At 35.1% G+C, this 25,366-nt stretch overlaps 1 pseudogene; it reads right to left on the minus strand.

The window, feature by feature from the left end:
- On the minus strand, window positions 1-23,967 carry LOC134272089 (uncharacterized; annotated as a pseudogene).
- Window positions 23,968-25,366: the final 1,399 nt, after the last annotated feature.

Consider the following 25,366-nt stretch of genomic DNA (forward strand, 5'->3'; position numbering starts at 1 on the left):
TTTTTCTTATACTGCCGATTGCTGTTTCTCGAAACAAGACCGTCCTCACTGCATGTTTACAAGTTTTGCCCCTCCACTTATTCAACATTTCCATAAACTAAGGATCACATTTATCGCTAAAATTTCCAAAAATTATAGAATGCTGCAATCAGTCAATTAAAAATATCCATTCATAGAAAACACAATACAAATCATTGTACATAAGGTGCATGTTGCATCACTGTTTACAATCATATAGAGTGGAAGTCAAACTTTCTATTTCACGTCACCTACCCTGACCAATCACAGCACTAATATAAATCACGTGCTTAACAACGTCACGACTTTGGAATGTGGCCAACAAAATGAAAGCCAAAGGTTTGTTTTGAAAGTGCTTTTAGTTTTAATTAATAACTTCGTTAATTAAACAAAGTTTATTAACATGAAAAATGACGAGGAATTCAAAAAAAAGGTTATATTTGCATTTAATTGCCTTTTTAGCGAAATCGTCACGCTGACGTGTGACTCTCTTATAGAGAAGGAACACGTGCTATTTCCATGTTATTTGGGCATACCGGTAAAGTGTAATTGTCCCTCCTATTTCTCTTTATGAGACTTACCTCCCATGTCTAAATATCTGGAGATTTCCAGTCCATCCAGTCGTCGGATTGCCCACTCATACTTCACAACAGGACACGGGTCCCCTGATACGTCCCAGCTGGCCTGTATTGTAGAGGGGTCTGTCTGATAGTCTCTGTATACAGAAAATGAATCGTGATAACAAGAGAATTTAGAGAACTCTGATCCTCCCCCTTCCTGCCATATAAGTTAGAGGTTCAAAGCAGGGGACAAGTAAATGGTCACAATTCCAACCCTCTGATAAAAATCAAAGTAGATATGTTAGTATGCTAAATATTTACACATCAATATGCTCTCCATTGACCATGTCAATGACTCCAATATGTGACAGAGGTGGTCTCCCTTGACTGAGGTAGGACATGTAGACACCATTTGAAGTAGCAACACTTGATAAACCAGCACCATTGATTCCTTTGACAGACACAAATACCTGTAAATGATAGTGTAAAATAAGCATATATAAAACACACTAAATATAATAACACCTACTCCATAGAAGACTTCAGTACAGACCTGTCTGTATCCGTCCAGGTTGAGTTCTGTGACTGTGTGGTGTTTGCTGTCAGCTGGAATGCTGTAGAAAGCTCTGATCTGCCCTCCTCCAGGAAAGGTACCTACAGCTACCTGGTACCTGTCAATCAACATTTAACAATTAACCAGGAGGAAGGTACCTACAGCTACCTGGTACCTGTCAATCAACATTTAACAATTAACCAGGAGGAAGGTACCTACAGCTACCTGGTACCTGTCAATCAACATTTAACAATTAACCAGGAGGAAGGTACCTACAGCTACCTGGTACCTGTCAATCAACATTTAACAATTAACCAGGAGGAAGGTACCTACAGCTACCTGGTACCTGTCAATCAACATTTAACAATTAACCAGGAGGAAGGTACCTACAGCTACCTGGTACCTGTCAATCAACATTTAACAATTAACCAGGAGGAAGGTACCTACAGCTACCTGGTACATGTCAATCAACATTTAACAATTAACTAGGAACTGACAATGATAAAGTTAATAAAACACAATGCATTATATATGGTTAAAGGGTTACAGTAAATTGACATACTTCACAATACTTGACTCTGGGTCAGTAAATGGTATCCATGTTACAGAGAGAGAAGTCAGAGACTCAGTACACACAGCATCCAAGGCTCGGCACTCTGAAAAAATAAAAACATTGCTCATCTACAATGCTACATTGCTCATCTAAGTCTACATTCTCATACTGATAAATTATAAATTAATATGCACAGGTAGAAAATAAAATCACTAAGTGTTCTCCATTTAAAATTTAGTCAATTCAAAAGTAAATTTATAGGTTTAAAGTCAACTTTACTAATTGTATAATTCCTCACTTTAACATTAGTTTGACTATGGCCAAAATAATTTTTAAAATATTTTTTTTTTCAATTTTACATATGAACATACAAACATATATTAAACAGACTGAGTGTATAATCTTTGAACCTCTGGGCCAGGTGAGATATAACTATTGTTGACAGCTATATACAGACCTTCTTGGGTTAGACATATCTTTGCATTCATCGCGGGCCACTGTGTTTTCAGTACTGGAAGAATCTATGCGGTAGACTGAGTTTAGGTCGGCCACCATGCCTGCTTTTGGTGGAGTGAGGTCCAAACCCACAGCATTGGAGAATGCATTAATAGTCATATCCACACTGTTAATGGCTGTCACTGTCACATAATACTCCTCTCCATGGTGCATTTTCTTCCCAGCATCTATGAAACAATTTACCACATGTCATCAAAATTCAAACTAAGTAAATGTATGTCAACACCTTTGAGAGACAGTCAACTAATTATGTTCAGATAAAGGTACCTTGTAGTATAAATGTTTGGATATTGCCTGGGACAACTCCTCCAGAAAATACTGAGTCATCTCCCTTAGATGTGCCCATAATGATGTGGAATTCCTTTATGGGAGATTCCGTGTCCACAAACCCAGTCCAAGAACATACAATGGGAACTGATTGCTGCCATTATATATAATAATGTTCTTTAAGAACTTCTGAATATTTAAAACCAAAACAAAGTAATCAACATGAGCAATTTAACCAGTGTAATACTTACCTGAATGTAAGCTGGACAGGATACATTGCCAGCCTTTGGTGGTGTCTTATCTATCACTATTGTTCCTGTGGCTTTCTAGGTCACCAGTCCAACAGAGTTCTCTGCCCATACACTTATGATATTAGGTTTACCTGAAAAGCAAATAGGTATATTAAAATCATCAGTCTGTTGCTTTCTTACATAATGACACATTGAACAATGTTATAATACTTTCATTTAAATCACCATACCTAAAACATCTGGCTCCACTTCATTGTTTCCTAGATAACTGGACAGTGTGGTTGATATCTCCACCTCCTTTCTCTCACTGAGATCATCAGAGAATGGGTAAGTTCCCACAGCATACCAAGCTCTCACTACTTCAGACTCCGAGTTATTGTAATGCCACATGGCTGACAGGGCATCATCAGTTGATTCATAAACCTGACTGTCATCTGAAATGTCCATTTCCTGAGCCGACTTCCCAGACAGCCTACAAAGAAGGTCTCAATACTGACATGTTTCATTACTTCAGGAACAGCATAGCATGTACTGAACTGAAAAAAAAAAATATCCATTGGTTTACCTATCTATGTCAATAGTGGGAGAGCTCTGGGGCCCGTTTCATCAAAAGTCGTAGATTTATTGCCTTAACTTAGGCGTACTTCCGGGGTTTACGCCAAAATTTAGTCGGGCGTAATTTGCGTTTCACCAAGTGGCGTAAGTCTAGTCGTAAAAGATACGCTATAGTCGCAGGACTAAGTCCTTGACAACGCAGCATTGCGCAGGCGCTAAAACATAAACTGTGTTAAAACATAGAATATGTAATACTGTAGCACGTCAAAGTACAGAATAATATACAATTATTGCTGGTTTTTGAGGTCAATACAATGATTTAGCCATCTGAGGAGTACAATATTCACCGAGCTCGAAGGGCGAGGTGAATATTGTACTTCGAAGATGGCTAAATCATTGTATTGACCGAAAAAAACAGCAATAATTGTTTTATTATATGATTCACTGATAATTGATAAAATGATACAGCTCATTACTTGTTTGCATTTTATTAAGTCCTAGCCAAATACAAGAGAGTAGCAGAATATTTACGTTAATAAACCTTACCAGGCGTATCAATTTGAATTTTTTTTAAATCAATTTTAGAAGACATAAAATAAATATATAATGTCAGTCTTTTTTATAGGATAGATTTTGAAAGGAAGAAGTATTATCAGGGAAAACTGACCGCCAAAAAGTAAAAAAAAAATTAATGTTCAGTAAGTGTTGGAGGGGGGGGGTGTCCCTGCATACCCTCTTAATTACCACCCTTACCTAAAATATATATTCGCTTATGTTTTGTTCACATGAAAAAAGTACAAAGCATTGTCGTTTAAATAGCTTTTTAAAACAATTTGTATCAATTTGGAATTCCCCAATCTATTTTTAGATCAATGTAGAGGAAATAAATCCTTGTATTGACCTGGAACGTCACGTGCAGGTCAATACAACGTAATATTTTTCTAACATAGTTGGATCTCAGCCAATCAGAGAGATGGAAATTATTCAGTCATATAATAACACAAATTATAGATTATTGAAAACCTGTACTGATTGAAACATGCATGGATTAAAAGTATGCATCTTATAAGAAATCGATTTTCGTTTTTAAAAAAAAATCAGTAATAAAAGTCATAAATTGAAAGTATTTCAATTTTTTTTTCAAAGTGTGATAAGAGTGTACATTAACTTTTTTTAACATGCGGAGATTTAACGCACTTTGAAAAAAAAGTGTAAAACAAAAAATTATAAACATAGATTTTAGTAATTGAGAGAATTAATTTGTAATTATATTTTTCGAAAAACGTTTTAATTCACATGTTTTGATTTACTATCATTGAGTACAAGAAGATGAGCATATGGAATGTATTTTTGTCAAACTCTTTTCTCTTATACATAGCCATCGGTAGCAAATTGAAAGTTTCCCCAGCCCCCAAGGTAAGCCCCAATTTTTAATGCCATTATGTATATCTTTGCAAAATATTTGTGTGTAGATCCCCCCCCTTGCTACCGATTCCTATGCTACACCCAGATAAATGTATTTGCATAAGTGGTATGACGAAGAAAACTTTCAATAAGTTTTAGTTTACATTAAATGCATGTCATGCAAACTGGAAAAAATAAAGTACAGTAACACATTTAAGAGAAAAAAATTTTCAAAGTGCATGTGTATGTAAAAATCAAAATCGCTCACTTTCACATCCGAAAGTGACCTTATTACCGAAAACTTATCCAACAGGTTCAATCATTTATCACACCCAAGATTTTCAAGAATATTGACCAAGATAATATATACATATTTTTTTTTTTCCAAAGTGCATTAATATGGTCAATATCAACGCACTTTGAAAAGAAATTTTAGCTTTTCAAAGTGCGTTTATGTTGTCCCAAATTTAACGGCCTTTGAAAATAAATTTCAAAATTTGATACATACCGACTATACTGAAAAATACTAATGATTAAGTTTGAGACAGTATAAGATTTTTAAGAAAAATTATTTTTGTAAGAAATGTATACTTGCAAGCAAAAATACTGTATACAAAGTTTACCCATGTACCCATATTGAGTCAAGAAATAAATTTTACACATCTACTACTAAGGTACACGTAAGACAATCCTTTCCAAGTTTATCAAATTTTGTCAACTCAAATAATTCATTATATTATTATTATTGTTTATTAAAATGGCACAAATGTTCACAAAACAACTTTGAATACTAGTATAAGACTGCAGGTTCATACAATTATAGACAACAATTCTTTACTATCTAGAGCTTAAAATTGATGTACCGATTTCAAGTACGCAGAGAGAGAGAGAGAGAGAGAGAGAAGGAGAAAGAAAGAGATTCCCAAAAAATACTACAAAGGTATTCTTACATAAATTTTCTGCATGCTCGTATGATCTCTGTCTTTAAAAATAATTTACAGTTAGTCTTTATTTTGTTTTTCATTAAAATGTAAGTTATGCAGGAAATTAAAAAAAAAGTATGTCGTTATCCTATATGTGCTTTGTTTGCGCTCAGATTATCTCAGAGGATGTAAGATTTACTTTTTCAGACGAAATCATGGAAAAATAAAGATAGATGTCTTCTGCATCAATATTTGTCTGAGAAAAAAACATTTTAAGGAATAATTCATTTCTTGAACTTAACTGTGTAATTATCATCGTTTTACATCGATATAATAAACGTAATATTTTCAATTCCCCATTTAGAAAATCTCTTATTGTCTATTAGACTCCCTCCGGGTTTCATTTTAGATTCACTGGGGACTTGTCCCAGATGCCTAGAAAAATAATTACCTTCGCCTCCATTTCTGTACATTAAATGTTGAATATTCTGCAAATTGGCGGGGATCGGGAGGTTATGAACCCTCTCTCCGATCCCCTCGAGATCCACACATGTGGACGAGGAGTAAATAAGCAAGACTCTTCGAACATGATAAAAAATTCTACAGTTGTATATTTGGATTTATGATGTACTATTTTTTTTTCAGTAATTTAAATATAGGCAATTACCAGAAAGAGGATGATTGTGCTTTTGAAACCGATGTTGTTTTTCCACAAAAAATATTTTGGGGATTTTTTTTAAAAATCAAAATATACAATTTTAATGAATCTTGAACCGCCTCCTTTAGAAATATAATGGCAGTGTCCATGTTTTGCTATGAAAAACTCAAAAAAAGGGTCCAATCAAAAAGTAAGTTAATTCACAATGGCAATATTTAATAAAGATTCTTTGAAATTTATTCAGTGGTAAGAAAGGAGTTGTGGATAAGAGATGGGCACCCAAAAGGGCAACAGCAGACATAAAGCGGGGGTATTAATATAGTTATATGTGTAGTCACTATACTCGATTTACAATGCCTTATACATACAATACAACAATCAAATGTGTGTGTGTGAATACTTTGTTAAAAACGTAAGAAATGGTGGTCGAAATCTCTAATAAGACAATCTTTTCTTCTAAGAAGAATTCTATTAAAATATGAACTACGTTATTAGTTTACCTCAATCAACCCAAATGGTTGTAACAGCCCCCCTACCCCCCCCCCCACCCCCCCACCCACTTCATAGTATGTATAATTAAATAATGCAATGTTTGTATTTTAAAGACTTCTAAGAACCGTACTTTTTCTTTATAACTCGCTGAATTGTTTTAAAATCAATAAAATTGCTTAATTTTAACTTTTCGCCCGAACTTACGCCTACCCTTGAGTAGACGTAAAAGTTTGGCCTAAATTAAGTCAGGCGTAATGATACACTCTTTAATGAAACGCAAATCTTCTTGCTAGTCCCGACTTTACGCCGGCGTAGCGCTACGACTGAGCGTACGACCTTTGATGAAACGGGCCCCTGGTCTACAGTAAATCCATCAGAACTTGTTTGTAGTACATTTCCATTATTTGTTATTCCTCGCACTGTGGTGTAGTATGTTCTTTCAGGTTTTAGAGGTATGTTAATCTGGGCATATCCAGAACTTGTCAATCCTAAAAAAATATTTCTCATTATTGAAATACAGTATATCATCCTTCATTCATGATTCCTTTTGGTTCCTGGTGGAACATATCATCCTACTTCATCCAAATTGTATAAATTATGAATCTCCTATTTTACTAATATTTTAAAGCATGCTAACCTTTTCCAACAGGATCCAGCTCCTCCAGATGGATGATATTTGCCTCTGTGAAGGCCAGAATGTTCTCTCCATTTGGTTCAGTACCCACAGCCATCTCAAACTGCATCACTCCGTGCATGGTGCTCTCAAACCCAGTAAACTGGACGGTAACAGTGGTGGTGTCCAGTTGATAATCCATGTCTGATGTGAAGTCAACGACGGCATCCTCACCAACAATCTTATCAATGTTGTCAGCACCATCAACAACCAAACCTTGAGTTCATTAGAATATTGACATAAAAATATGTGTATAATATCTTAATGGAATCCTTCAGTGATTTTATATATAGTAAACTGTAAAATTTCAAAAATATCGCTAATTTGGCAAAAACAAAATAAAATTCTCTAGGAATTCAATCGAGCAGACATTTACCAGCTTTGTCCTCCTCCATGACCATGATAGGAGTGGACACAGTGGCCAGGGGACTGACCAGGCCTGCTCCATTCTTAGCTTTCAGAGACAAATAATAAGTGGGAGATTTAGTTGTCTGATTTGTGACTTCCAAAGTAAATCCTGTTATGTACTGACTGCTCTCGGTTCCAACAGACTTCCAAGCCAAAACATCATCACCTCCTGAAGACAATCACATATTCTGTATTTCTTTCATATCTAAAATTTTAATCTCAATTTTTTCCTGATACATGTATAAAATGTACCAGCAGCACTAAAATGTATGTTGTGAACACCAAATGCACAAGTACAGTTGACTCTCAATAATCCCAGCTTTTTTGTTCTTGAGAAACAGTACTTAGTATGATTGCCCATTTAATCCAATTCCTAATGCATATTTTTCTTTTCTCACTGGTACATTCAACTTTTTTTCACCCAAATTCTTCTCTTGATAGTGAAGCATCCAGATTTAATGAAACTACATCAAAATCCTAACATACAAATTTTGTTAAACTTCTGAAGTATTTCAAAGTAATACCTTGAGATGTGCCTACAGCCACCAAATACTCTGTTACACCTGATTCATGATCCTGACAGAGCCAAGAGGCCTGGATACCTTTTTTATCTGACACCCAAACATATCCATCTACTCTGTGTTCTTTGGAGTTCCCTGTCACTCCAACTCTTAACCACATCACCTAAAAAGATTTCATTGAAGTCCATCTCAGATCAGATTTCATAAAATTTTAGTGTTAAAAGTTTCTGTAAGAATAACATTACCATAGGAGATGTGTCAATGATGACTCCATTGGTTTCAAAAGCAGCGAGGAAGCCAGCATGATTGACAGCCCCCACCCTCAGACTGTATCTAGCACCCTCCTTCAGGGACAGTCCTGACCATGTGTGGCTAGTTAGTGAAGCATCACTTATATTTTTCCAGTCATTTTTCATAGCTGAAAAAAGGATTATAACATGGTAATTACACTATCAAATCAGTGTTTTATAAATGTTTCAGCAGAACTGAATGTCACAAAACTTGAAAGATTTACACCTTATTATGTTCCCCAAACAAAGTTTGGGAACATATTGTTTTTACTTTTTCTGAATTTTTCTTTGTTCTCCGGTACTTTTTTGTCCGCGAGTGTTCTCGTAAACTACTCATCCGATCTAGGTGAAACCTTTTTAGGGTCACTAGGTATGTTATGTAGATGTGCGGAACGAAGGTCATTTTGCGCGCACGTGCGTGCATGTGCACGCACGTGCAACACGTGAAATGACCACTATAATAGATTTAGCTGTAACTTTTAAAATATTGGATCAAATGCTTTGAAACTCATAATATAAGGATATAATAGTAGTATAGACATGATGACATGGTCAAAATAGCAAGATCTCAAGCGCATGCAGTAGTGGTGTTTCGATTATCGCCGACATCGCCGAATCTATCGCTGAAACCCAACCGATTTCGATTAATCGGACAAAATTTGAAATTTTGTAAAACCCTTAAACGTACGAGTTTACAAAGAACAAACTGTTGTTGACACGAATAGTCGAATACACTACATTGGCAAAGATGGCGGCGCCCTGTGTCGCAGACAACGAGCCTTACGAGGACGACCAGCGAGAAATACTTCCCTACCCCGGCACTAAATCGAAGTCCGAGGTATGGAAATACTTTGGATTTTACAGAAAGGCAGCCGGTTGGCCGACGAAACAAAACTTAGACATGTCAAGAGCCGTTTGCAAACTCTGCAGGCGAACGTACGCCAATAAAGGTACTATATCGACTTTACGCTCTGTCGTCCTTGGTAAGAAGTTTGGGAAAACGCTATACACGCTACTGGTCCTCCAGTAATTATCGGACAGAAATGCGTTTTTCAGAATCTCAAGCAGTGTTGTACAATTAAATTAAAAAATTTACATTTCGCCAGAGGTTAACTCAAGAGCAAAACAAATATATTAAAATATTTTCTGATTTTTGCTTGATTTATTTTCTCCTTTATTTTCATCATAATTTTTTCGCCGCGTCTCAAAACAAGAATTTTTTAACGAGTGAAAACATGATTTCAGTCACATATGCACTTTTCATTAGAAAAAAAATTCACAATCTTGATATTATTGTAACACTATGAGAACATTTTCATTTTTTCAATGTTTGTAATACAGATAATTATAATAAATTATAATCAGGCTAAAATTGTTTGCATCAAAATGGCTGCCTCGTTGCGTTTGTGATTTAGCGGTAAACATCAGAAAACCGAAAGTTAAGTTGATGGTGCCCACGGGTGTCAAACAAAGTGAAAGAGATATACATAGGGACTAGCAGCTAAATGTCAATCATTTTCAAGTACCCAATCATGGACCTTTATTCATTTGATTGACGGGGGAATACAGACCAGGTAAATCTGAAGGCGGTGCTTATTATCTCGGGCTTTTAAAGATCACTAGAAAAAATAATACCGAAATTCATTCAAATTTTGAAGAGCGGACCCGTAATTATCGGACACCTGGTTTTTACAAGAAAAAAGATGACATTTGAGAGGTTAAAAATTGATTTCCAAACACTACTGTCAATATCCTAGGTAATGATTACATGGAATAGTAAAAAAATAAACATTTTATAGAGTCATATATCCTTTATTTCACTTATGTTTCAAAATAAATATGGAAACCGATTAATTCGATTAATCACTAAAATGAGTTACCAAAGTATATAGAAATTATTAATTATTAACCGATAATCGGTTTCAGATTTTTTCCGATTATACAACACTAGCATGCAGGTGCCCTTTGCTGCAATTGGCTGAAACTAAAAGTCTAAATATCTATTTTGTTTTCTGACAAAATCCTTTGAAATTTTGAACATAGTCTTAAATTATGAAGATCTACAGCATGATATATAAGAATAATCATGAACGCACGCACATGCACGTGTGCTGCAATCTTATTGGCTAAAACTTTAAATGCCTACAACTTTCTTGGTTCTCAATAATACAGGGTGAAATTTCAAATATGAATAGATATAATGATTGCCTACATTATACTACTATCACAAGTAAATGCATGGACGTGCATGCACATGCGACTGCAAACAATGTACAGTGGACCCTCATTTATCCGGACGCTTTGGTTCCCAGTCAAATTGTCCGGATATGTGAAGCATCCGGATATCTGAATCACCAGTTAAACAAGACAAAATAACATTTAAAATTTTTTGTTCCAATGAAAAATCGTCCGGATACTGAAGCATCCGGATATCTGGCGTCCGAATATCTGAGGGTCCACTGTATTAAAGGCAGTTTACTTGAGTGTTTGATGTTCATGCAGAATTAAGAACTTCTAAATGTCAAGACATGTAACATACTGAAGCATGCAGATCTTTTTACCATTGACTTTGAAACTTAGGTCAAGGTCACTGTTAACCTGAATAAAATGTTGGTATTAGCTATTTACCAAAATCACCTTGACCTATGAACTTGAAATTGACCTTAACCTTTGTCCCTGACCCAAGGGTAAAAAAGAAACATGAAGTACATGTACATGTACATGTATTTAGAAATACCTTTCAGAGTTTATTTCGGTTGACAGGTTAGAAGTTAAAGAGGTGGTGGTTTTTAATGACCTTGACCTTTCATCCAAATGTCACAATCAATCTTAAGTTCTTGGAATAAGATGCAAGATTCAACTCCAATGTTAAACAAGTTTGGCTTTCCAGAAAGCCTAAAATGTCATCTCTTTGGTTTCATTAGTGTCACAGAATAAACAGTGATGTATAACTCACAGAATAAACAGTGATGTATAACTTTTTTCTCAGCTATTACAGATTTTTCTATTCCTGAAGGGAAGGGAGTGGTAGTTTACCTGAATGATTTTAGATTAGGAAAAAAAAGTAATGATCAAACTCCAAAATCCTATATGTTGTGAATAGGAAGAAATATTTTATTTAGGGAGTACTTGGCTATACTTCCACAAACAGCGTGGATAAGGGAGCGGGCTTGCAGTGAACAATTACAACAGTAAAAGGTTAAAAAAGCTAGGGCACAGATTTCATAAATTATCTTAATAATATCATGATTCATGCATATGTTGCCATTTAGCATTTCACGCTGAAAAATGCTAAAATAATGTTATTAAAAATCCTCTTTTATCTAGAAATTTTCAAAACTACAAAGTTTTATAGACGTTTCATTGACATACCTCGCACTTTTACAAAGTAACCTTAATTCATAATACTTAAGGTACATCGATACTCGGATTAAAGAGAATGACAAAAGTGTCTATTATCCCTTTATACGTTTGTCAAGTTGAAGTCTTTTATGCCTAATTTTGCCCCACAAGCCATGCTATGATTGTTTGAATTTTACTTCAAATTTCCATTTTTCCTTTTCAAGATTTCTTGATCCACCTTTGTTAATAAAGGCTTTATAAAATATAAGCACATGAACAGGGTACTGTCAAAATAAAGCATAAGAGAGTGAAAACTGTCATCAACATGATCAACGTAATTAACTCTTAATTACGTCTTAAAATATGAAACCTACTTTTACACACTTACATGTAGCTTATCCAAAAATAAAGCACACATGCTTTTAAAATTAGGTAAGTCATAAATTTAAATTGGCTATCTTCTAAAATTAAGTATTTACAAATTATTTGGAAAAAGTCCTCATTTGGAAACCCCAAACTTATGATTGTTTTCGGAATATACAGTATTGTGTCATTAGTAAACTTTTTCTGCATACTAAACTTTAACAATTCTGTATTATTATTATATTGATTCGTTTCAATAATGTAGGAGAAGTGATTTGATGTCGTTTTGCCATTAATGCTATTAAAACTGCATAAAGAAAATGATTGCAAGTTCTTTAATTATAAACATGAAAACGCCTTAAAAAGAATAGATTATATTCCTAATGATTCTTTGTGATCTTTAATCTTCCAATGTTTATGATATATTTATGTTTATCACAATAAACGACAGTTTATGGACAGTAATGTATCCGCTTATGCATATGTGCTTTTAATTTCTGAAGTTTCTTAAATTACTCTTAATACATTCGATCGCTTAATCAGACTTGTATTATTTAAACAAATGATACCAGTTTATAGAATGACTAATGAACCAAAAAATTAAAGTTTTCACCATCAATCCATATCAGTTAATGCGATTACTTATGAATTAATTTAAATTTGATGTTGTTTTTCTATGAATTCTTGGATCCACGCGTTGGCGGCAGAAGATCTTAACACAAGCGCTGACCTAGTTAGAAGATTCTATCGAGTTCTGACCATCATTTACGTACGTGTAATAGCCAAGAAGACTAAACATGAGAACATACAGTGCACATGTTTATTTAGAACCCCCACCACCCATGCGATATTTGTAACTCTCTTTGATTTCTGTGCAGATTAATTGTGGTTTATATGACAGATCGCTCATTGTTTACATCTCTATCTATATTTAGAAAATCGCATCATCAGCAAACAGACCAGTCGGTGATCCTAGACTGGTACCCTGACATTGGTTAACGGGCGCAAGCGCCCTAAAAAACCAACGACAGGTAACCACTGCCATTTTATCGCGTCACAGGAAACAGCACTGATGAAAAAAATCTATATTTAGACTAGCGTAGAAGTAAATAAACCCTTCTCTCTGCATTCTACCATGTCTACACAGCTGTTAACATAGAAAGCAGACGGATTTTAAGCATCTATAAAACCTTAAAGAAGTGCTGCCTCAAAAACCATTAAATGTAAAGCGATATCACAGGCCCCATATGCATATCCTACCAAAATAATTCAAATCAAGATCTATTGCATGATTAATAATTTACCTACATATTTACCACTGATATGATAATTAAATCATCGATTTAGTTATAACACTTGCTCTTTATTATTATTTATGTTCTAAAGTTTACGGGGAATGCTATAACTCGTCTGTCTAACTCCATGTGTTATGGTATGCACCAGGGAGGATTACAATGTTTAACACTACGGAACATTTGATAGTTCATTGTGACAATGTATTGTAAGTCAATGATATACTCAGTTAATAAAGTCCTTACTATGTTGTTTGAACAATTTCACCGTATTCAATATTGCTCTATTCATCAAGAAAGTTATGCTACGTTTTGTTTTCTCTGTTATTTAAATGGCTGGATCCACCTAACAATTTTCTCTGCAAGCATTGATGCTATTTATTTTTGGAATGCGCAGTACTATGCGCGAAGCACGCAGTGAGTTTTTCCACTGTCATGGCGGCGGAGGTTACCTGTCCTTGTAATTCCTAGCGGTAGCGACTGGAATCAAGGGCAGAGAACCAGTGCTATCGGTGATCCTCGATTGGCCTCGCACTTTTTGTGCGGAGTGTAGTGAAGTCGTCCGAGGATTGCCGATTGATAAATGGTAGCTTACACTGAGACTTCACATCCGGAAATCAAACTTAATGTGTCATCTCTCGTGAGAGATGACAATAAGTTAAGAATAACCCCCCCCCCCCCTCCCACACACACAAACAAATCAAATTAATGGCAACGTAGAGAATCACTGTTAAACTCAAATAACACCTGGGATCCACATAAAATTTCAGGAAAACTGCAGAAAAGAGCTCGAGGAAAGTGTATTAAAATATTTCATTTGAGTTACCAAAGTATATAGAAATTATTAATTTATACAGAAACCAGAAGTCTCTGTCGAGACTGAAGCTCTACTGGTTTGTACTTATTATATAGCAAAAGAAGAGAAAAGTACTTAAGCAGTTGGGAATTGAAACTTTACAACAGCAATAAATAGGATAATATGATCCTTGATAAAGTCTCATTATGTTCTTAGTGTAGTCTACTTGCATGCCACATTTTATTATAATCAGACTAAAACTGTATTTGGAGTAGCATTTTGAGAGTATATAACAGAAATTTCTATAACTAGTTTAGTAACGTAGTAACTGTGATTTAGTAACTGTGGCAACACCGTTCATTGAAGTAAAAAACCAATAGACAGAATTATGTACCTTATTAATTGTAGTCTACTTGTGTGCCAAGTTATATTGAAATCACACCAAAACTGTAGGAGGAGTAGCATTTTAAAAGAATTTCACAGAAATTTCTATTTTTAGTAACCACAGCAACACCTTTCATCGAAATCAAAAACCGAAACATAGAATTATGTATCTTAGTGGAGTCTACTTTTGTGCCAAGTTATATTGAAACCAGACCAACACTGTAGGAGAAGTAGCATTTTGAAAAATTTCACAAATAATTCTATTTTTAGTAACCACGGCAACACCATTCATCGAAATCAAAAACCGATAAACAGAATTATGTATCTTAATGTAGTCTACTTGTGTGCCAAGTTATATTGAAATCAGACCAAAACTGTAAGAGGAGTAGCATTTTGAAAGAATTTTACAGAAATTTCTATTTTTAGTAACCACGGCAACACCGATCATCGAAATCAAAAACCGATACACAGAATTATGTATCTTAGTGAAGTCTACTTGTGTGCCAAGTTATATTGAAATCACACCAAAACTGTAGGAGGAGTAGCATTTTGAAAGAATTTTACAGAAATTTCTATTTTTAGTAACCACGGCAACACCGATCATCGAAATCAAAAACCGATACACAGAATTATGTATCTTAATGTAGTCTACTTGTGTGCCAAGTTATATTGAAATCAGACCAAAACTGTAGGAGGAGTAGCATTTTGAAAGAATTTTACAGAAATTTCTATTTTTAGTAACCACGGCAACACCGTTCATCGAAATCAAAAACCGATAAACAGAATTATGTATCATAGTGAAGTCTACTTGTGTGCCAAGTTATATTGAAATCAAACCAAAACTGTAGGAGGAGTAGCATTTTGAAAGAATTTTACAGAAATTTCTATTTTTAGTAACCACGGCAACACGATCATCGAAATCAAAAACCGATACACAGAATTATGTACTTTAGTGTAGTCTACTTGTGTGCCAAGTTATATTGAAATCAGACCAAAACTGTAGGAGGAGTAGCATTTTGAAAGAATTTTACAGAAATTTCTATTTTTAGTAACCACGGCAACACCGATCATCGAAATCAAAAACCGATACACAGAATTATGTACTTTAGTGTAGTCTACTTGTGTGCCAAGTTATATCGAAATCAGATCAAAACTGTAGGAGGAGTAGCATTTTGAAAGAATTTTACAGAAATTTCTATTTTTAGTAACCACGGCAACACCAGAATTATGTATCTTAGTGTAGTCTACTTGTGTGCCAAGTTATATTGAAATCAGAATAAAACTGTAGGAGAAGTAGCATTTTGAAAAATTGTTTACAGACAGACAGACAGACGGACGGACGACGGACGCATTACCATCGCATAAGCTCTTCTGGTCTCTGACCAGTAGAGCTAAAAAATTACAAATCCTGTCGTGTTTAAAATTAAAGTACAGATGACCAAAGTTGGCATATAAGCCTTTTATAGCCTATTTATTCAGATTTTGTTAATAGCATTCAATTCTACTGATTTGAAATAATATTTTAATACCAAGCATCCTTTGTTTAATTTACCTTTGAAATTTATTTGAATTCTTTTTAGAATTACGCAATCCCCAGAAATAGCGATTTTCGGTATATTAAAAATCAATATACACGTACGCTCCTTCGTAAAATAATCAGATATTTGCATTCATGAAAAAATATTAATAAGAAGGTGTTAAACAATATTGGTCACATTAGCTGACATGAATGTCTTTTTAAACATCTCTTGTAAAACCCAGAGAGTAGCCCCCTATGCATTGGAAAAAATGAATAGTTCCGGTCAAAAAGCTTCATATATTTATTTACAAAGTATATAAAATTTACCAGGCACATGTATCAGAGTTGTCAAAATGGCCTGAGAGAAAATATTAAAAAAAAATTCTGAACAGAAAAGAAAATCCCTTTTCATGTATGGAACTACTATTGAATAAGTTCATTTTGATTCGTTAGGTATTGGCGTGATACCCTTAGTCGACTTTAACCCTGCCTTGTCGTCGAAATAAAACCAACTTTGAGCCCGAGGTTGAAATAAGTAAAGAAATAAAATGTGAATCGATATATTAAAAATATGACATATATATGCTTGAAAAATGGTAAATTTATATATGTATTTTTTTTCTTTTATTTACGGGATAGAAAAATATGTATGCTTAATCAACATGCTATAATCATTTTGCATATGCATGTATATGTACGAGGGTTGTCCGTAAAGTTCATGGACAGACTAAGAATTAAATAAATGTTGCGTCATTGATATTCATCATTAGCATATTTCTGATTCTTTACTAAATGTGAACTGAGTAATGTAAAATCGGATTCCATTTCAAATGTTTAATTACAATTATGACTTCGTAATCAGACTTGGTATGGAGACCCGGAGCACCGCGAAATTTCGATAAAAAAATTATTTATCACGTTATAAACTTCATTTGTATTTTATAAAATTCTGCATAAATCTGGATAACTTTTACATTATGAGGTTGACAGAAGTAATCACTTCAACCCTGCAAAATTTGAAAATTCAAAGTTGTAAAATGGCTGAGCAATCAAAGTTAGAACATATTAAGACGGATCGGAATTGTTCAAAAAAGGGATGTTTTTGGAAAAGGTGGAGCAGTGAGCAGTGATAAAATTCTGCATAGACATCGGATAAAACAACCACAAAGACCAATACATTTTATAAACAATCGGGAAAACATAGTAAAAGAAGCCGTACATTATTATTTAAGTGGCATATAATATTTTCGGACGGAAGGAACAGTTTACAGGATGACATGCGTGAAGAAAAACCATCAATCAGAGATTGCAGGGCTGTAAAAAATGAACTTCGTAACGTTACTTTACCGTATTTCCGTAAATAAAATCGTTTTTTACGCGGATGGAGGTTGGAGGATTGCGGGATATGAGACAGGGATAGTTATATATTATTTTACGTATAAACCTGAACATTTTGTGCACATATTTTTGACTGGTTAAAGCGACATAAGAAATTTATTGAGATAAACGGTGACTTTATTAAGAAAAGTTACACGTACTCGTGTTATGCTTTTGACGTCGGGTGACGTCAAGAATTTTCATTTTAGTGCTCCGGGTGTGAGTGTGTGTCATTTTTAATTTGATAAAAATATAACTATTTGTGCTCTGTTTTTCTTGAAAACTTGCATGTTTATAAACTGAAACATGAATTTAATGAAAATAATAGTTTCATATATTCTATCAATGTTTGTCAGAAATTATCAATGTTGTCCACGAACTTTCCGGACAACCCTCGTACGTGTGCGCGTATGCAAAACGTTAAACAATATATCGTTGATAATTGATGTCATCGTAACTTTTATATTCTTAAATGAAATCCTGGGATATTTAGCATACTGTATTTATTTAAGGTCTTAGAGGAATAAGGCACGATAAGGGACATGGGGAGCATTTGGGGAACATCTGTAACGGTCCCCGTTACAATTAGCACTAGTTACAATTAATTTTGTAAATCGGGTTAATTCTTTCTAAAAATTTAGCATCTAATTGAAATTCAAATGCTATGGACATGAAAGGAAAACTGAAGAAGAAAATAATTTTGAGTGTCTTTATCAGTCTACAGTTTCTTGCTTTCAAAACACTCAAAAACAAACCTGGGTATTTTTGTGATCTTGTACCACCAGAAACTTCAAAGATCTGTACTTTGATGTGATCTACACCAGATTCTTTGTCAGAATACTTGAAGCTGCATGACTGAAAGCTGGTCTGTCGCTGACTGCAAACATTAAAATAAGTATCATATATATTCACGTAAAACTAAGATTTTTTAGTAACAAGATTTGGTCTAACACTTAACTTTTAGTTGAGTCTTAGAATTTGCATGGGTGTTTTTTTCCAGAAGGCAAAATTTGGGAATGAAAAAACCTAACCATAAATTTTGATATATAAACCTACTTGGAATTCCTGATCTTTAGATTGGAGGCCATCCCAAAGATAATGCAGATATGGGGGTGTTATGTCAACCACAAAACTGTTAGTGTTGTTGATAATGGAGTTGAGAGCTTTGTTGGTGGTGCGAAGAGAGGTCTGAATTCTATCTCCATGACTATGGTGGAACTTTAACCACTTCACACTGTTAGCTGTGCTGGGGAATGGGGCCCAGTCATGGATAGGTTCATAATCGTACGTCATATTTCTGAAAAATAAAAAATCAAATTTATTTCAAATAAAATATAGGTAAAGTTTTATTTCATAAAATGCTTACTTACTGAAACAAATTAAGTTCTGATTGACTGATAATTATAATGATGAGTCAAAATGACAACATAATGCAAACTTACTTAGCCCTGTAAACTTTGACATCATAGTGACTGATGTTGGACTCTGGATCCAAGTAATTTCTCCACTGAAGTTCCACTTTAGCCTGGCTTGATGTAAACTGTAGGTCAGTAAAATCCTCAGCTGACCCGTCCACCACTTCTCCAGCTACCGGCTCAGTCAAGTCTACCAACACTGTATAATAACACAAAAACTAATGGGAATGTCTGGTAATGAAAACTGTCAGAATATACTTCTAAAGAATTAAATTGTTTTGTACTCCAATATTTATGTTCTAAAAGCCACTTTAACCATTTAATCATTATATGGGGTCAACTGTACCCCTAGGAGAACCTACCTCCATCCGACACCATGGAAACATTGAGCTGTCTGTGACCACCATTGAATGCATACACTTTAGAGAAGTATTGTCGATTATGCTCCAAGTATTTGCCTGAGTTTTACTGGAGAACTGAGTCAGGTTAGCTACATCTGTTGTGTTTGGGGAAGATCCCACACTGATCATATACATAGCTATACCAGACTGAGGGTCATAGAAGCCCAGCCAGTTACTGCAAATCTAAGAAAAAAGGTGGTATAAGAATTACAGGCAAACCTTGTTGTTTTCGAATCTATAGGGCCCAAAAAAATGTTGATACATCTTAGAATTCCAGATATTATGGGTATACTTGATATTAAAGGTATACTTAAAACATAATTATGTGGATGGAACTTTCAAATCACTTCCAAATATCCATGGAATTTGAGATATAAGTGTTTGAGATAACAATGTTCAACTGTATTTCACTTCTTATGAAGTCATTGAAAGTTAAAAGTAAAACCAAACTTTTTATATACCCATTATTAGTGATCTTGTTTTATAGACTTTACTGACCTTATCTGGGTACATGGTATACTGTAGATCTACTTTATAAACCTCTCCATCATTCACTGTACCAGCAATAGGAGGAGATCGGTCCACTATGATGGCAGAATCAGACACACCTATTGTCCTCAGGTCAACTGTAGTTATAAAGAATATATCAAATAAACAAGGGTTTCAAAAAGGGATGTGCAACAGTTATGCTGAAATTTACAAAATCTGAAGCAATTTGCACTTATGGTATCGTATAATCATTTGCTTAAGCCAAACAAAACACTGATGTACCATTTGATTTTAATCCATACAGGAACTCCCTGTCAGCTTCTTCAACATGGTGATGTTGGGATTGAAATCTATGGTGGTCCACATCATTTCATCACAATCTCTTCTAGTTCTTCCCAGGCACAGGTCATTTCTAATCAGACCAGAGTCTGGATCCCTGAAATAAAGAAAAACCTGATCTTCAGGTACTGCTTTTAATGTAAGTCCACTGTAGTGAATATAATATATATTTAATGTACAAGTGGAAATTTTAGCAAGACACAAATATAGCGAATTCGACCTAAAATCTGGTATTTTATTTTCAGCAAGAAGTAATTTTAGCGATTTTAAAATGCTATCTTAAGAAGCTTTTACAAATAAAATGCAATCAATTTTTAGTGATATTCAATTTTAGCGATGCCAACACCCTCGCTAATAATGCCAAAATCAAATCCTCGCTAAAAATTCTACTTATACGGTATACAGATGTACGTCACTTACGATGAATTGTGTGACATGCTCAGATTGAACTGGTCCTCCTCATATTTTATGTTATAGATTTCATACACAAATGGAGGAGTGTTATCCACTATGTATGGAGTGGAGTGACAAAAACTGGTAGCCAGAGGACCTCCATATTCCACTTTGTTGATAGCTCTTACAGTGATGAAATATGGTCCATCTAAAATTCAGATCATCAAATGAATGTTGACATGAATAAGAACATGGATAATCAGATAAAAAATAAAACTAATATGTACTTGTGCCTACTTTTTATGATTATTAGGTTAAAGATCAATTTACAGCAATTCTTTTTCCACCTTTTCTCTTTTTATTCAAATATCAAATTGTCATAGACAGAGTGTAATTATTTTGCAAAATTAAAAATAAATAAATACAAGAGGCCCATGGGCCACATCGCTCACCTGAGTAACTTGGGCGATGCAGACCTTTTTTAAAGATTTGCTCTATATATATTTCTATGTAAAACTTGGATTCCCTATTGTGGCCCCGCCCTACCCCCGGGGGTCATGATTTCACAATTTAATATCTACACTACCCAAGGATGCTCCCACATAATGTTCAGCTTTCCTTGCCCAGTGTTTCTTGAGAAGAAGATTTTCAAAGATTTGTTCTATATATTTCTATGTAAAACTTGGATTCCCTATTGTGGCCCCGCCCTACCCCCGGGGGTCATGATTTTAACAATTTAATATCTACCCTACCCAAAGATGCTTCCATGTAAGTTTCAGCTTTCCTGGCCCAGTGGTTCTTGAGAAGATTTTAAAAGATTTGTTCTATATATTTCTATGTAAAACTTGGATTCCCTATTGTGGCCCCGCCCTAGCCCCGGGGGTCATGATTTTGACAATTTAATATCTACCCTACCCAAAGATGCTTCCACATAGGTTTCAGCTTTCATTGCCCAGTGGTTCTTGAGAAGAAGATTTTTAAAGATTTGTTCTATATATTTCTATGTAAAACTTGGATTCCCTATTGTGGCCCCGCCCTAAACCCGGGGGTCATGATTTTAACAATTTAATATCTCCACTACCCCAGGATGCTTTCATATAAGTTTCAGCTTTTCTGGCCCAGTGGTTCTTGAGAAGAAGATTTTTCAATGACCCCACCCTATTTTTGTATTTTCTTGATTATCTCCCCTTGGAAGGGGTCTTGGCCCTTGATTTTAACAATTTAAATTCCCCTTCACCCAAGGATGCTTTGTACCAAGTTTGGTTAAAATTGGCCCAGTGGTTCTTGAGAAGAAGTTGAAAATGTGAAAAGTTTACAGACGGACGGACGGACAGACAGACAGACAGACAGCTAGACAGACAGACGGACGGACGGACGGACGACGGACAACGGGTGATCAGAAAAGCTCACTTGAGCTTTCAGCTCAGGTGAGCTAAAAAGTGACCTGGTAGAATGGTGTAGGGAGCTTCCAATGGAGTCATCATCACACTGTTTGTCCACTGGGATTCATCAAACAGATGAGCATGAGGATCGTGTTGGGCCTTGATTTTCTCTTCACAAATTTTCTCTCCAGCTGTCACAGAGTAACCAAGCAATCCAGTCTCATTGTCATAGATACCATCCCAGTTAGCTGTAAAAAAAAAAGTTTAAAGAAATGTAAATTATAAATTTTTTGAGTACTTCAAACCATTAAAAGCAGCCTAAAGATTATGTCTTAATCATAATTAAATTTCTGTCCCTCATGCTGCGTAACCATTCAAGATAGCTTCTACACCATGCGTAATAAACTGTTCACCAATACTGATCTACTACTTTGCAAACTGTTTGACGTGCATAAATCTGTTCTTAAAATGCAATTTACCAAGTTTTTAAGTTTTGTGACAGATTTACCTGAGATGTATCGGTTGGCCCTGGTGTACTTCAGGTCGGTCTTGAACTCGTGTCCATTGTATACAGTGTCTGATCCCTCCCCATCTATGACGATGCGGTGGTTCCTTCTGGAGAGATCTACCCCGACACAGTGTCTCTCCTTAGTCCTGTCTGTCATTAGGAATGAGGTCCAGACAAGGGGACACCTCTAGTACATCACTCGTCATGTTTATCTGGTCTGTTACAAAAAGGAATGGATAAAACGATCTGTACACCCTGTAAAACTTATCTCCCATTCAGAAAGAACTTATAATAGAGTGTATCACTGGATATTTAAGAAGATATTTGTACTTACATATTGTAGGATCTGGGGGTGTAAAATCAGTGATGATTGATCTTGATGACAAAATATTCTGAAATCCTAGTGCATTTTTTACTTTGACATTGAAGTAGAAAATCTTATTATGTGGCAGCTTTAAGTTGTTGAATTCAAACTGCCTGTTTAATCCAACTCCAAGTTTTTCATAATGTGTGTAAAGTCCATCCTATATGAGACAAAAAATCTTAATTGCATCTAATAAACTTTTACAATGAATTCTTTAACTTACACATGATAAAAAATGAAACTAGATTTACATTAACAAAAAAATTAGAGCTAATCTTTTTGTTTTACCTTTGATAACTTGAAATCATGCCCTTCTATAGCTTCCAGCAGCTCACAGTGACCACTGCCAAAGTCGTAATTGAAGCTGAGACACTTTGTTGCATGCAGGTGATTGCAGTATGCTGCACACTGTCCTGGGGTAGATATCTTATCATACTGTTTATATAAAACCCCTCTACCTGTCAGACGACCAGATTTACCAGTGGAGAAAACACTCATTACCTTCTCGTTCAATGGGTCATCACCTGTTAAGTATCATTTTAAAAGAAGTTTATACTAAATGAGCATACATAAAATATTGCAAAATTAGAAATGTTTATCAAATGTGTCTTACTAGTCCTGCTTAAACATAACTTCAAAATTGGACTAGCATACAATTATCATGTAAAAAAAATAACATAGAAAAATAAACTGTGGATAAAAAGATTGAAGGACAGATGAGTGAATACTAATAGACAATTATATTTCAGAAAACATCATAAGATATAACATTGCAATGCCTTCAAATTTAGCTCAAAAATCAGCTGTTTAAAGTGACCACCCCTATGAAAGTTTTTTAGACTCGTCCATTTACAGGTGAATGACACACCTGAGTGACCACTAAACAATGCTTTCAATTTTAGCTCTATAAGTGAGTGGACGTAAGTTTATCGCTCCACGTTTCGCATGTTTTTATAGGCATTGCAGACGTTTAGAATGGCGCAAAGTCAGCTTTTCTCCCCAGATGCCTTAGGGAGAAGAACACCGTCTTCTGATAGACTGCAGGTTTGTGTTTTGGAAAACGAGCAAATTTCCGACGATGCAGAAAGTGATTATGAGCAAACGCCAATTCAGGGCAATAAAGAAAAAACACGCCAATGTGGGGCACAAAAGATACGCCAATACGGGGCACAAGAAATACGCCAATACGGGGCACTAATAATGCTGGTACGCCGATTCAGGGCACTAATGAAGAACCTCACTCTGATGAGGGTTCGGGAAGAGAATGGAGAAACGAACGAGTTAATGCATCCAAAAGTGAAAGTAGAAAGAGAAAGCGTGAGAAGGAGAGCGATAGCGATTCAGAAGAATCAAGTTCAGATGACAGCAGTAGTTCAAATGATTCCGAGTCAGATTCAGATTCAGATATGTTCAGTCCTTCACAGGTTTTGAAGATGAAGGGGTGAGAAATTACCAAAGAAAATAACGAAATACATTGAGAAGTATGCTAACAATGGCATTACCAAAGCTACTCGACAAGAAATAACAAAGAACTGTAAAACACCAAACACAAAAAGATTAAGATCAAAAGAAACTGACAGATTCATTAAAAAACTTTTTAGGAAAAGATTCAATCAGGCCATGTCCAACAAAAAAGAGAAAATTATAATAAATACACAAAATCGCATTCTTGATGCTACTGGTCCATTAGCCATACTTTGGCATGAAGCTGAAAAGGTCAGAAAAGCTAATAAAGGCATAGACCCCAATGATGTTATAAATATTGTACAGAGAGCATTAGTGTTGATTGGAAATGCTCATTATGTGTATCTCACAGACAGACGCAAGACTTTATTAGGCAAACTTGTACCAGAGTGTGTTGACCTAATTGAGGACAGTTCTGGAAAGAAAGCATTAAGGAAATCAAAAGATAAACTGTTTGGAAACACATTTAGGAAGCTGTTTAGCTAAAGACAGTAAAGATAATAGAGAGATTTCAGATCTTCTTCCACAAAGAAAACGATTCAAGTCTGACAATAAGAACTCTTATTTCTATGATAACAATAACGAGAGAAGGAACTCTTTCAGAAATGGTGCAGGTCGACCCCAGCAGTTTTTTCGGACAGGGCCCTCAAACAACAGATACCAGTTTGGGGGCCACAATTACAGAGGACAACAGAGCCAGAGAGGCAGAGGTTCAGCAAAGTTTCCTCTTTCCAGAAAGACAGAAAATCAGTAGAAATGAAGGTAAGGCCAATCACTTCAGAATTAAAATTTTCTGTTTTGACAGAAAATCTCAAGAATATCCCTGTGGGGGGGAGGTTGAAATATTTCCATCAAAACTGGGAAAATCTGTCAAAAGATTGCTGGGTTCTAGAAAC

This window comes from Saccostrea cucullata, unplaced genomic scaffold (assembly GCF_032062105.1).
Source record: "Saccostrea cucullata isolate Sc308-1 unplaced genomic scaffold, CSIRO_AGI_Scuc_v1 ctg4063, whole genome shotgun sequence".
Classification (NCBI taxonomy): Eukaryota; Metazoa; Mollusca; class Bivalvia; order Ostreida; family Ostreidae; genus Saccostrea; species Saccostrea cuccullata.